Here is a 6,929-nt window from a genome sequence, read left to right as displayed (position 1 = left end):
ATAATTTCACTATTCTGTCATTGGATCTTAAATCTGTACCATTTTACATTCTGAGCTATTGCCTACCAGCTATGCGTGGCTCTGCTCACTGTGCCGGATTCCTTGTCTGATGAAGCGTGCTTAGAGAGCACACCTAAGCTTACGTTCTAAATAAAACTAAGTTGGTCTTAAAAGTGCAACTTGACACCTATTTTGTTCTACTTAAGAGTATTTATGTGTGAGAGATGCCTAGGTATTTCTTTCATAGAGCAGCTATGCTGGTCTGTAGTTGAACAGTTAAGATTTGAGTCTAGTACCTCCTTAGAGACCAACAAAGAACCCCAAAAACGGGTTCACGGTTTTTTTTTAATTTGTGTGTGTGTGCTTGCTTGCATAGCTGGAAGTCATGGCGATGTCTAGTGACCCCTACTGGGGTGTGTTTTTCACAGAGGTGGCTTGTATCGCCTGCCTTTGCGAATACCAGGGCTTCTGAGGTCAGATTTGCCCGGGCTATCCTGGTTAGGGCCAGGGTTCGAGCCTTTTGAGTCAAACCGCCCTTCATTAGACAAGCAGTTAGCTCTGTTTGACAAAGGGAGTTTTGGCTGTCAAAAGTTTATTCCTTTTGTCCTGGCCAGATTAAATGCCAGCTCATTGGTGGCTATGAGGGGCAGGTTTTTGTGCTTACCTTACTCAGAACCAGGGTTGGAATTCTAGCAGGAGCACCTTTGCATATGAGGCCACACACCCGATGTAGCCAATCCTCCAAGAGCTTACAAAAAAGAGCCTTGTAAGCTCTTGGACGATTGGCTGCATCAGGGGTGTGCGGCCTAATATGCAAAGAAGCTCCTGCTAGAATTCCACTCCTGCTCAGAATGTGTTGTTGCTGCTTAGGCAAGATTGACACCATTGTGACACTCTCCTGGAGTGTCCAGTGTGTATCAACTTTAGGAGACACTGTATTTCACCCAATGGGAGAGTTGCATCTTTGCTTGCCCATAAGGACCTCCCTGAAAGCCACAGAAGTTGCAACATTTTTTTTGTTGCTCCTTTTGTCTGTCAGGTAACAAATGATTAATAACTATTATTTACTGCTTAAAATCTATGCTTCATAGAGCTTCTATTGGATGAAAGGAAGAGTGTCTACCCCTGCAGCTTGTTTGTTTCTCAGGAGCTACGGGATTTTAATCATATATATTTCTGGTATATGGCTTTCAGGCAAAATACAGACTGCTTACTTCAACTATATGCATTTAGGATTGGGAGTGTTACCGCTTTGGAGTTCTTGGGGAAAAAAAAATTATACTCCAGCCCCCACCTACAAGATTCAAAAAGACAAATACAACACAACTTAATCACAGGCCTTTAGAACAGTAAAATAAGAGTTTCCTTTCTATGTTTCAAGTGTGCTGCCCCCAGTCCAATCTGTAGTAAACTTGTGCTGCCATCTGCTGGCCTTAGCTTTTTACAGATCGCTACCAATTTGGGTTTTCGTTTTTTCAAAGTTAGCAGTCCTGCACCAACGGTTGATGCAAACTGCACCACAAGCTGAGAGCCAACACAGCAAGGCCTTTCCTCTGCAGGGTTGCCAGGTCTTACCTGGCTGCCAGTGGGGGACCCCAGTCCTTTTCCTGGGGGGCTTTGTTGTGTGTACTTTGCATGTGCATTGTGATGATGTCACCCGGAAGTGACATCATCATGCAGGGGACGCTCTATCCCAAACGCTAGAGCATCTCCCACACGATGTGTCCAGCATGATGACATCATCTTTAGGTGATGTCATCTCGCCCCACATGATGGATGCACCAGAGTTCTTTGGGGGCAGGGCTCTCCCCACCGGCCAGCTCTGTGGTGACAGACTGGAGGCCTCAAAAGCAAGGGAAACCCTGCCCCCATCCAGGGGATGGGAACCCTATTCCTTTGGCCACCGTGCACTGAACAGCTCAGGCAGCCTGGCCCCTTAGAAGGATCTTCAAAATGACGGCAGCAGCATTCTACAGGGCAGGTGAGCCAAATGGTTAAGGCAATTGGGCTCCTTCTAACACTTTTCCCCTGTGAATCCCACACAAAGAAAACAACATTCACTAAAAAATAACCATTATTGAGGTAAAAAAACGTAGATCAGACTGTTTTTCTCCTCTCCCTCCAAGGTTTAAGAAAAATGCAGCTTGGCTTTTCCAAACTGCTCTGTAAGTCCATCCACTGGGCATTTCGTAGACAGAAACAGTGTCCCTTTGTAGCACGGAAAAGATGGTTTTGAAGAGAAACAGTGAGAAAGCTGACATCCTACAGCACCCTCACCGACGGGTCAAGTCTTCATGCAAAAAAAGCCTCCATGGTCAGAGGTCATTTTGTAGAAAAATAGGTGGCGGAGCTCATCCAGGGATTGTTATGCACCTGCAATACTATTCAATGGACAAGGAGGTGGAACTCTCAGGAGGAGGAGGAGCTCTCAGAAAGGTTCAGGAGCTGTGCTCCTATGAGCTCCCACTGAATCTGAGGCCTGTCCATGGTAATGCAGACGGTGTATCATCAAAATGGCTGCCAAAATTTATAGGCAGGTCCACATTCAGTACTGAAGGATTCCTTTTCCGCACTGAGCTGCAAACATAATTGAACTAGGGACTCCCACTTGCCCCCTAGTATAGTGTTATAGTCACCCTTCTAAATCTGGCAATGCCCACGCCCAAGGACAAGATCCTAATATTTACATTGACATGGAAGTTAACTCCACACAGCAAATACTGGGATTTGTCCATAACTCTCCTCTTTTGGTGCTCAGAATTAGATGTCCAAGCATTCCTGAATGGATGACAGATCTGGGCAGGGCAGTCTTTCTTTTATGACTCCTTTTGTACCCTTGCTTTAATTGTGGTTGCTCACTGATTTTTTTTTTTAGGCACTGTAACTGAGCAATTATGATATCTGTCGTAGGGAGAGAAAAAAGCCAAGCACGCTCACCAGAGAATTAAAGTCTTATTTTTCACAACTGCAACATCGTATTTGTGCAGTTATGAGCATCACTTATTTTTAAATCATATTTGATATAAAAAAGGGGGGGGGGAGGAATAATTAGGGGCATCTCCACCCAGGCAGATAATCCATTTAGGAACACTAGAGCACCAAAAAGGAGAACAGGAAGCCGGGAGGGGTACTGAAAAGAATTTAAAGGAACAGGAGGTCCGGAATGCCTCCACAGCTCTTTGACTATTGTGGCAATGTCGGAGCGGGAGTAGCAGAGTGAGGGAGATGACTTGCCCGACACAGGGCTTCAGGAAAGAAAATCAGGCCGACACGTGCAACTAGTGCCAAAAGGTGTATTAACATATATACACGACAAGTGCTCTCTTGTGCAGTCTATACAATATCACCTCCACGGACAAAGTGCTTCGCCTAACCACCATCTCACAGGGAGAGACCTGTGTGATGCACACACAGATCATATATAGTCCAAGCAGCCAATCCTGGCCATGCTGACTCAGCAGATTGCATCACTTGGCTTCTGCCGGCTCAAGCCGGTCTGCTGATCAGGTCACTGTGACCTAGCCTGGCAGCTAGATCACCAGCTGTCATACTGTGGCTGTCAGACTGGGTTTATGTAGATTCTTGCTCCAACACACCTCCTAATCTATTTAAACCCAGTGCACCAAAACACTTTACACAGTTTACATACATGTCCACCAGCAACATTACAGTTCATATTTACGTAGCTCGGAACCCTTTCCGGAATTCGTTCAGGAACTCATCATGATTGTAAAACACATCATCGTGTTCCTGTTCAGCCAGCTCTTTCAGACGCTTGGCTTCAGCCTCCTTCTCCCTTGCCTCGCACTCTGCCACCCAGGCTTTCCATTTCTTAGCCTTTTCTTTTAACATTTCCTCAAATCCGGGTGGGTCTGGATTGACAGTCAGAGTGACATAGGGACACTTGTACCTAGCGGGACGTTGGCCTTTGGTGGACCTGGCAGACACCCGTGGCCCTGTGCTTGGACCAGCTTTGTCCTCTTCGGGTTGCTCTGTCCCCACCTCCTGGGCTGGTTGCTCTGCCCCTGTAATTGGGTGTTGAACCTCCTGACTCTCACACTTTACCTCCAGTTCCTGCATTTGAGGCTCTGCCTCCTGACTCTGCTCGTCAGGCTCTGTGCCAGCATTCGGCTCACCTTCTCCAGCCCCACTGGGTGCCACCTCCTGGGCTGGAGTTCTGGGCTGCGCTCCAACATCGTTATCGCTACTTGGCAGCAGGACAAATTGTTTCTGCAAGGAGTGCAACCTTGGCCAGCTGCTTTTTTCATTGAACTGGGCACTCTTACTAAGTGTTATCTTGCTTTTGCTATTGCAGAAACGATAACACCTGGCCCTTGGCTTGTAGCCCAGAAAAATTAGGCTCTCTGCCCGGACATCCCCCTCCCCGCTACTCGTGGAGTGGATGCCAACCCGAGCCCGTGACCCAAAGACTTTTAAAGAACTCAAATCTGGGGTCTTGTTCAACAGTAACCTGTAAGGCACATTTTTCACAGTATTACACCAAACCCTATTTTGCAAAAAAACAGCTGCATGTATGGTTTCTGCCCAATAGGTCATTGGCAGTTGTGCATCCTCTAACATGCAATACATCACATTCTGCAATACAGCCCCATGCCCATTTTCTCGGGGCGTTGCCGGGTTCGTCAGACGGTGGGCAATGCCCTTGTTCTCCAGCCAACGTTTCATCTGGTTAGATAAGAATTCCCCCCCTCTGTCGGTTTGTACAGCTAGGAGATTAACCCCTAATTGTCTCTCCACTGCTTTGACCCACTTGGTGAATGTCTTATACACCTCAGACTTATGCACCATGGTGAAAACCCACGCGTACCTCGTGTGGTCGTCGGTGGCCACCAAGCAGTATCTCCTCCCCGACAGACTCTTTGGCAATGGGCCAATAACGTCTAAATGGACTAGTTCCAGGGCTCGTGTGCTTTCCCTTGAGCTTTCTTTAGCAACAGCACACGCCTTGCTTTTGGTCTTCTTGCAGACCTGGCAATCCAAGTAACATTTGCAAGGATTTACTTTCAAACTAGGCACAAGCTCCAGGGTTTTCTTTAACGCCCTAAATCCGCAGTGCCCGAGTCTCCTATGGAGCAAATGTATACAATTATTGTGCACAGGCTCATTCGACACCTGAGCCACCTGGGCACAATCACTCTGGACCACATACAGTTTACCTTCCCTCCTTCCTGTCACAAGCAACTTTCCCCCACCTCCCAGGATTTTGCAGCAGGTTTTCTCAAATCTCACCTGGTATCCCTGGTCAAACAGTGTGCTAACACTCAACAGGTTAGACTGCAGTGAGGGTACATACAACACATTTTGCAACATACATTTCAGTGCAGGAAATTCCACATTGCCTGAGCAAACAGAATTGGCAGTGGTCCCATCAGCCAATCTCACATACTTATGCTCAGGACTGTCAATGTTTTTCAACAACTCCTTCTCGCAGCAGAGATGGCTCGTTGCCCCGGAGTCTAAAATCCAAGCAGACCCTGTGCTCTCTACTGCAGACGTGACCAGCCGGGTTGCTTCCTCACACGGGCTGGCGGTCCTCCGCTCTCGCCGCACACGCCCCCGCCTCTTCTCCCTCTCAGGGCAAGCTCGGAGCAGGTGCTGCGACGACCCGCATCCATAGCAGCGACGGACTGCAAACGCAGTCGGCTCCACTTCCTCCACCTTCGGACGCCTGCCAGCAGCAAAAGCTGGCTCATTCTTGGCTGTCTTCCCGGACACACCGATAACAGCACGCTGCCCGGCCGACACCCCCGGACAGCTCACGGCCGCAATTCTCTCTTGGAAGTCAAGCAGGTGGGCACAGACGTATTCCATGGTCAGGGTCGCTACGTCCACCGTCTCCAGAGAAGTTATCAGGGGAGTGTACTCAGGTGGCAACGACGACAGCAAAATGTACACTCTGTCGTCTGGAGCTACAGTCTTGCCTCTTGCCTCCAGCTCAACGAAACAGTCCGTTAGCCGTTTGATGTGATCTTTCACACACCCTCCAGCCGGCATAACGGTGCGGAACATCCTCCTTGTCAAGGCCATGAGGGAACCAGCAGTGGTGCTAACATGCACCGCACTCAACGCGTCCCAGGCAGCCTTGGGAGTGTCCTTCCCTCGCACATAAACCAGCTGGTCATCTCCTATAGACAGCACTATGTTGGCCAGTGCCTTATCCGATAACACAGTCTCGGCAGGAGATAAGTCAGCAGGGGGGTTACTCACGAACAGCCATTGCCCTTCACGCTTGAGGTAGTGTTGCATTCTCAGGCTCCACACCGCGTAGTTGGCTGAGGTGAGCTTCTCAACGGCTACTCCAAGCTGTTGCTGAGCCATCGTGCCGACTCCTCCTCACAGCTGGCTGCCGACGTCCCTCCGGCTCTTTCCAACCTCACAGTCAGCTCAACTCTCAACTCTCTCCTCCGCGCAGCGGAACCGCCCTGGGCCCATAACCCTGTCGGAGCGGGAGTAGCAGAGTGAGGGAGATGACTTGCCCGACACAGGGCTTCAGGAAAGAAAATCAGGCCGACACGTGCAACTAGTGCCAAAAGGTGTATTAACATATATACACGACAAGTGCTCTCTTGTGCAGTCTATACAATATCACCTCCACGGACAAAGTGCTTCGCCTAACCACCATCTCACAGGGAGAGACCTGTGTGATGCACACACAGATCATATATAGTCCAAGCAGCCAATCCTGGCCATGCTGACTCAGCAGATTGCATCACTTGGCTTCTGCCGGCTCAAGCCGGTCTGCTGATCAGGTCACTGTGACCTAGCCTGGCAGCTAGATCACCAGCTGTCATACTGTGGCTGTCAGACTGGGTTTATGTAGATTCTTGCTCCAACAGGCAAGTGTGTGCTAAATGCAAAACAAAAGTCACAAATCAGATTTGAGAGGGGGGGGAAGCAATGTGAAAAAT

At 48.9% G+C, this 6,929-nt stretch overlaps 1 long non-coding RNA gene across 1 annotated transcript; it reads left to right on the top strand.

Moving 5' to 3' along the window:
- Positions 1 to 3,141: 3,141 nt before the first annotated feature.
- LOC132585392 (uncharacterized) lies at positions 3,142 to 6,903 on the top strand. The gene is made up of 2 exons (XR_009556308.1): positions 3,142 to 3,196; positions 6,863 to 6,903. It is a non-coding gene; the product is annotated as an uncharacterized LOC132585392 (long non-coding RNA).
- The last annotated feature ends 26 nt before the right edge of the window (positions 6,904 to 6,929 follow it).

Source organism: Heteronotia binoei, chromosome 16, assembly GCF_032191835.1.
Source record: "Heteronotia binoei isolate CCM8104 ecotype False Entrance Well chromosome 16, APGP_CSIRO_Hbin_v1, whole genome shotgun sequence".
In the NCBI taxonomy this organism is placed as follows: domain Eukaryota; kingdom Metazoa; phylum Chordata; class Lepidosauria; order Squamata; family Gekkonidae; genus Heteronotia; species Heteronotia binoei.
Note: the sequence above shows the minus strand (reverse complement) of the source record. Positions and strands in the feature narration are given on the sequence as shown.